This window comes from Cryptomeria japonica, chromosome 6 (assembly GCF_030272615.1).
Source record: "Cryptomeria japonica chromosome 6, Sugi_1.0, whole genome shotgun sequence".
Classification (NCBI taxonomy): Eukaryota; Viridiplantae; Streptophyta; class Pinopsida; order Cupressales; family Cupressaceae; genus Cryptomeria; species Cryptomeria japonica.
The window spans coordinates 554458487-554465862 of NC_081410.1; the positions used below are offsets into that span (position 1 = coordinate 554458487).

The window sequence follows — 7376 nt, forward strand, 5'->3', positions numbered from 1 at the left end:
TGACACTTATATGAATATTTTGACAAAAACCTTCACTTTCCGACACCTATAACTTTTAAACTGTTAAGAATTTGAAGATGATATAAACTAGTGATTTTTAACATCTTGTTTGTAGATTCTAAATATATTTTTTTCAAATTTGTTTGAATAAAATTTTATTGATTTTTCCATCTCCCTCAAAAAGTAGTTTTTTACAGCAAACAACATTTTTTAAGAGTGATGTGTATCCCGAAATGCATAATTTTTTTTATATAAATGATAAAAACTTAATTCTTTTGAATTTTGGTTTGTAATATCAATAGTCAGGGCATGCAGTTGGTTTGATAGTGATATGTTGAATATTTTTCATTTTATTAAGTTTTGAAGTTTGACTAATTATAATTTAGATATAGGCGTACGTTTGAACACATAAGTTGTTCTATATATATCAAAATTAAATTTTATTTTTTTTGTTAGAAAGAAAACATCAATACCTAGTGCATAGATATTTTTTAGATTTTTTTTTAATTAGTTTACTATTTTTCCCAATGCATTGAACAAATAAGTTCATAATCGGTGAAAAACCTACATTCATAAGAAATAAAATAAAAATATATTAATGAAATTAAATATATTAAAAGTTATACTATTTGGAAATCTTATAATAAGGACTAAATACTTGAAAAAAAAAAACTTTTAAATGAATTAATTTGACCCTCCAAAAGCTAATGTAAAATTGGTTTTTTATCAACATTTGATAGATGCAAAGGAGACTCTATTGCAAGTGTGATTTAGAAGTAGAGAGGTTCTATCCAAGAAATTTTAATCTAAGAGCCTTTGATTTAACTCTCTTAAATTAATTACTTAAAATGGGACCTCTTAAAGCTTAAATCATTATATTTTTTTAAAAATGTATGATTTCAGCAAAAATCAGGACGTATCAAAAAGTGGGAACAAGCTTTGTGAGTTCACCCAAGTCCCTTCCTCTACTCAATGGATTCCTCGCTCTCTTGACAAATTTTTCTTATGCTTCCTCTTGCTCTTTGATACATTTTGCTATTTTATAAACTAATACAGGTGTATCAAGCACTAGATTTTCTTGAACAAATTTTAAATATCACTTCAAGAGTGACACACAAATGGAATTTCACTCGATTGTAGGAACTTACATAACATTTGACCATATTGTTGCATATCTAAACATATGTCCTATCACTTGGAATATTTTGTACCATTTCTACATGTTTCCACAAAGGTGAATTCAATTCAATTTTGAAGGAGGGTGAGGTTTGTCAATAGAACTAAAAATGTAATGATAATGTCTAGACTTACAAAGAGAAATTTGACAAACAAATGAAACTCAAAACACTTTATAAAAATCTAGAATTTATGATTCATTCAAAATTACTAATACATTATATTATGCACTATTGAATAATTATTAATTTAAATTTTATATAAATATTAAAATATTTCACATTATTTATATTAACATATTAATTGATTAATAATATTTAATAATATAATATAGGAGACATATACTATTTAATCATACAAATAAAGACTATTAGAAAAGATATATGCTGTGAAGTAGTCTCCTAGACATAAATCGAATCGCTATTATTAGTATTGCATTGTGCCAAGGCAGCAAATACTCGCGTCTCTATTTGCCTTGTTCATTTCGTCGCTTTGCAGGTATCTAATTTGAAAATTATCTGACTAAATTTAAATCCGTTGTCGTCTAGTCCGGTTAGGATATCTGGCTTTCACCCAGACGACCCGGGTTCAAATCCCGGCAACGGAATGTCTTTAATTTTTGGTGTCTTTTTGGTACTTCGATCTGCAAAATTAATCTTGTTTTTGGCCCTGCTTCCAATGGGGTTTCGCTATATGAGGAAGCTTCACTCCTTGGTGTTTGGGTGGGTAACGCCTCAGTGAATTCGAGATAGTGTTGCTCTAGTAGAGAGTTCTACCAAACCACACTCTTATGTGTTGTCTGAGGTTCCTTCTATAGAACCTACAAGTGGTGGTTATTTTAATGTTGGTTGAGGCGCCTTTGTTGGGTGATGTTGTGTCTACTTTTGTTTTAATTGGTTCTTGCATGTTGATGAGGATTCTTGATGTTTTTTTGGTGTTATTTGTTGGGTCGTTAAAAAGATGGTGTGTTGGTTAGTTTCAAAGAGCTACAATATCGAAGGGTTTCTTCTTATTTTCTTTAGAATCTTTTTTGGAGAGTAACTGTATTTACAAGGAGGGTCTTATTTCTTTGGCAAATCTATCTTCTATTTGAAAGGATGGGATCTTCTGGATTTGATGTTTCCAAGGAAAAATCTAACTCGGTTCCTATTTAGTTGAGGGTACTAACACCTACTTTGAAATATTAGGATGAAGACATCTTGAGAGGTATTGCCAATGCTCTTGGTTCTTTTCTAGCTATTGACAAGGTCACGAAACACATGAAGCACTTGATTTTTGCTAGATTTGTGTTTGTGTGGCTACTAGTAAGTTGCTATAAAAATACTATTAAGCTTCACTCCATGCTGGGTGTTTGGGAGAAGATAATCCATTGTGAGTCTTCCTCGTTGGTTTGCTATCATTGTCATAGTGTTGGGCATTTTTCCCACTCATGCTAGGATTTCAAAGATAAGCTCCATACTCAATCCAAAACTAAGAACTTCGAGAATAGTGATGAAGGAAATTATTTGGGCTTCTCTAGTCTAAGCCTCACATATTAATCTAAAGGGTCTTTCCTAATGGAAAAGCAAGTTGTTGTGAGTTTTTTGGGTCATGGTTCTTCTTTGATTTTAGGTAAAGGTTTGGACCTTGCTATTGTGGATTTTGTTGGGGACCTAAGGGGACCCTCCCTTAAGGATAAAATTAAGCTTGAAGCTTCACCTTTGACTGAGATTAGTTCTTCAAAGAAATTTAAGATGACCCTTTTGGGTCAAACTTCACTCGAGAGCTCTTTGGTTAAGTTTGGCTTCAAACCTCCTTGACTATTTGGTTGTTTTTGTGATGTTGTTCAGTTGTTTGATTTGTTGGGGTCTTTCTAATCTTAAGACTAGTTCTTTAGTGTTCTTAATTTCATATTGTTGTAACCTTTTTCAATTATTCAAGATTTTATTTTCCTTTCAAAACCATCTCCAATATAAAAAAAGGTTCCTTAATGCCAATGAGATAAAATATTAAAATTCCATGAGATATGGTCATAAACTACAGAACTGTCAAAATTGAATAGCATGCTAAAATCGTAACCAACCCACGTCTGTGTGTCTTTCTAAAACTAAACAATACCAAAGGAGCAATTCAATAACCATCATTTCAGTCGAAGTCTCCCAAAAGAAATATAATCACAACTATGTGTCAAAAAGCAACAAATAAGTATACAAACAATATGAGAGTCAAAACAGTCGATTCAAAAACATATTTACTATTTTTGACTTTTCCTTTTCTTCAAGTTTGTCAATAAAAACTTTTGCCTTCTTTAAGTGACTAAAACCTATAATCTGCACATTCCCAAAGTCATGAGTTTTGGATAGCATTTGAAAAGAACTTAGGATAAGTAGACTAAAATATCACACCAATCAATTTGGTGACTATGTACGCAAGATTACCAAGCAAGCAAGAAATAGTTCCAATTAAGCATTAGATAAGGACATTCGTAAAAGGATGCACATCAAATTCAATACCACCATAGACTAGACAAGATTTAGGCATAGAAATAAAACTAACTATGAGCCTATTAAACAACAACCATATTTAAAAAGTTCTTAACACTCCAATAGCAAATCCTCTTGAGGTTTACTTATTGGACCAATTAATGTTAGAAGGTTAGCAAGGCATACATATATTTAGGAGTAATTTGAAAGCTTGTGCCTCCGACCCATTTAATGTTATTTCATAAGTACATTCCATTGCATAACATCTGGATTGTCACTGAAACTTGCACTATTTGGTCTTTTTTTTTTGACTTTTTTTTTAAACTAGCCTTCTTGTGCATTAAAACATCATTATGAAACAAATACTTGATTGAATTGATATCCTAAATATTCCACCAAGTAATAAAACACCCTTGTAGTATTACCAAGAAGAGAAGATTTGCTATTTGGAAGCAACCAAATAGACATAAAACCACTTTGTTATTAATAAAAATCTCACGTCCTCTAATAAATATTTAAACCAATTATCAAGCTTTTCAAATGAAGTAAGATATATTAGAACCAAAAGATTTGAAATCAAAATAACAAAACAAAATTGGTCAATATAAACTAGACCAACCATGTCTCCCTTAAAGAAAGTCATTAGACAAATTTAGCCTAAAAAGTTATTTCTAAAGTTCACTGCTCTATAGCTTTGTATAATCCATTTGAAGTTAGAGCTACACCATGTAAGAACATGTCCCTCAACGCCATCCCCTAGCTTTTTTGCTTAATACACTCTCGCTAAGAAATAATATGCCTCAAGTTATTTCCTTTAGCATCCAACTACAAGAAACCCTTAATTAATTTGACTGAAATGACATTAATTAATATTAAAAGAAATATAAAAATAAAGAAGAATTTTTTTTTTGACAAGTCTAAGATCTTCTATTCTAAATAGAAAATTATTATTCATTTTAACAAATTTTTATTAACTTTATCCATCATCTAACTCCATGAATCTTTTAAATGAGATGTTGATCAGAATGATACTAACATGAAATATATATAAAACATAAGAATAAAAAACCATTTAATAAACCTAAAAAATTTCAACCAAGATAACAAATTATTATTGAGATATATATATTGTCAACTTCTCAAGTTTAGGATGGTTTCTGAATTGTTTTCAGGTTATATATACAAACAATATGTTTACAATTCAGTCAACATGAAAGAACCCCATAATTTGGTTTTACTTTATTTCATGAATGCATTGGTCGTTGGACATAAATTCTAAGGGAGAAATCTAAAGCCTTTGAAAAGTTCAAGATCTGTAAAGCTATGGTTGAGACAGAGACGAGATTGAAGATCAAATGCTTAAGATCCGATTAGGGTGGTGAATTCACTTATGGTGAATTTAACAATTATTGTGAGAAACATGGGATAAGGAGACAATTGTCTGCACCCCAGACACCTCCTAATTTTTTTACAATTTAGTTATTAACATTATCCATCATGGAACTCCATGATTCTTTCAAAAAGAGACATAGAAAAAATTGAACACCTAAAAGTACTTAATAACCTCATTACATCCTAAATATCCCACCACTATTTAACAACCAACTTTTAAAACATTTTTTTGAAAAGCTTACTATTTACAAGAACAAATTCTAGACCCATGTAATATGATCTAAATCGGTAGAATGCACATTGACATTTTGAGGGAACGATAAGAAATCCTTTATTGTGATTTTTCCAAGTTGTATGCTAAATTTGTTTGATGGATTGGTTCAATTTGTGAACAAGCATTCTTTTAAAGCACAATTCAATGGCAAGAGGTCTAATTGAATTGATGATAACTTATTTATTTATTTATTTTGATTGATATATAAGAAGTTTAAGTTTGGTTTGAGTCAAGTGGGGCCACAAATGGGGGACCTCTTCATTGACCTGAATGCACAACATTAATGTGAATACTCTAAATTTACTAGCTTGATAGCCCAATATGGACACGAAGCCTGCAAGTACATTAGTGTGATCAACATCAATGCAAAGGTTCAAACCCATGAGCATAATGAATTAGTGAGGGTACAATAATCACAATTACAATGGCCTACCAGGGTTTTGAACATTGGCGGCTACAACAATAATGCTACAAATTAACCATTACACCCATGAACAACTATTGATGGTAACATATTTGCTAATTTACTACATATATGAAAAAAATTATATGTGTGATTTGAACAATATTTTAAAGGTGTGTTAAATGTTGAAACAATGTGGCATGATCAATGGAGGAATTTGAACAAAATATTCTACATGGAATGTTTAACTTCGTTATAAATAAGTCTATTTGATTATGAAAGAGGTAAAAATTTTGACACAAATAAGAGAGGAATTTAAACAAAATATTGTATATTGAACCTCATTATCAAATTAACAAATCTATTTAATCATGAAAGAAACAATAATTTTGACAAAGTCAAAAGAAGAATTTGAACAAAATATTGTACATTGAAAGCTATCGGATTAAAAAATCTACCTAATAAAAAAAGAAACAACAATTTTGAGATAGGAAAAAGAGAAATTTGAACAAAATCTTATACATTAAAAGTTTAACCTCAATTTTAAATTCTATGAAAGAAACAACAATTTTGACACAATCAAAAGAAGAATTTGAACAAAAATATTATACATTGAAAACTTTATCTTATTATCGAATTAACAAATCTAAAAAAAACAATTTTGATAAAAAATAAAATAAAAATTGAACAAAATCCAAGAAAATTTTTAATACAAACAAAAAAAAAATTGAACTATATATAAACATTTTTGTTTAAGATCTCACCTCCTTAGCCTAAGATGTACTCCTTGAGGATGTAGCCTTCTAAGAGAACTATTGGTTTTAACTCTAATTTGACCCCAATTATCTTTTGTGATACAAGTGAAATTTTTTTAAAAATAGTTACAATCAATTCAACACCATGTTCATATTAAGATTATCAGCCCTTCATCCCACCAAGAAGCACAATGGTTGCTATCTAAGGATGTTAAGTCCACCAAAGGTCAAATTTTCAAAGAATGAAATGGAAAATAAACTTGAGTTACTCATGGGAAAGGTCTTAATAAACAAATTCACAAATCTTTTTTATAACTCAACTGGATAATTTTGGCCGTAAGGAAACTTAAAACTCTAGTGTTAGTAGATTCTTTCATAATGAAAGAATGATGCTTTCTGGCCATTTTCTCTATTTTATAAAAAAAAATAGTTTGTTATGATAAATTGCTATTTTGTCTTAAATCACATTGAAAGATCTTTACAACAATTCCTCATGAATTTTGGTAATAATCTATGCTCACAAGAATTGAGGGAGCAATATGTGAATTCAATATTGTTTGAAATTTGTTGTTTTAAATACGTTTAATATTTTTGTGTGCTAAAGTTATTATTTAATTATGTTGAAAAGTGTAATAGTTATATTGATAATAATAAATAGATTGTAATTATATGAGAGTATATAATTATATTTATTTCAAGTGTTATTTTATATTTTTTTAAGTATTGTTTTTTTTTTTGATAGGTAATAGATCGAAGCCGCAATATTTTGAATTATTATTATTATTATATTTGATTAGATTGACCCTAGACCTTCCCCATTTTTATGGAAGGCCAAGAGTCACAACTTAGAATTCATTTTAGATGTCCTTATTGGGAATTGAACTTGGGTCTCCACAGTGACAACCCAGTGTTTT

The 7376-nt window shown here is 29.7% G+C and overlaps 1 non-coding gene across 1 annotated transcript; it reads left to right on the top strand.

Annotated features, from left to right (window-relative positions):
* The first annotated feature begins 1709 nt into the window (after window positions 1-1709).
* TRNAE-UUC (transfer RNA glutamic acid (anticodon UUC)) lies at window positions 1710-1783 on the top strand. Its single transcript has one exon. It is a non-coding gene; the product is annotated as a tRNA-Glu (tRNA).
* Window positions 1784-7376: the final 5593 nt, after the last annotated feature.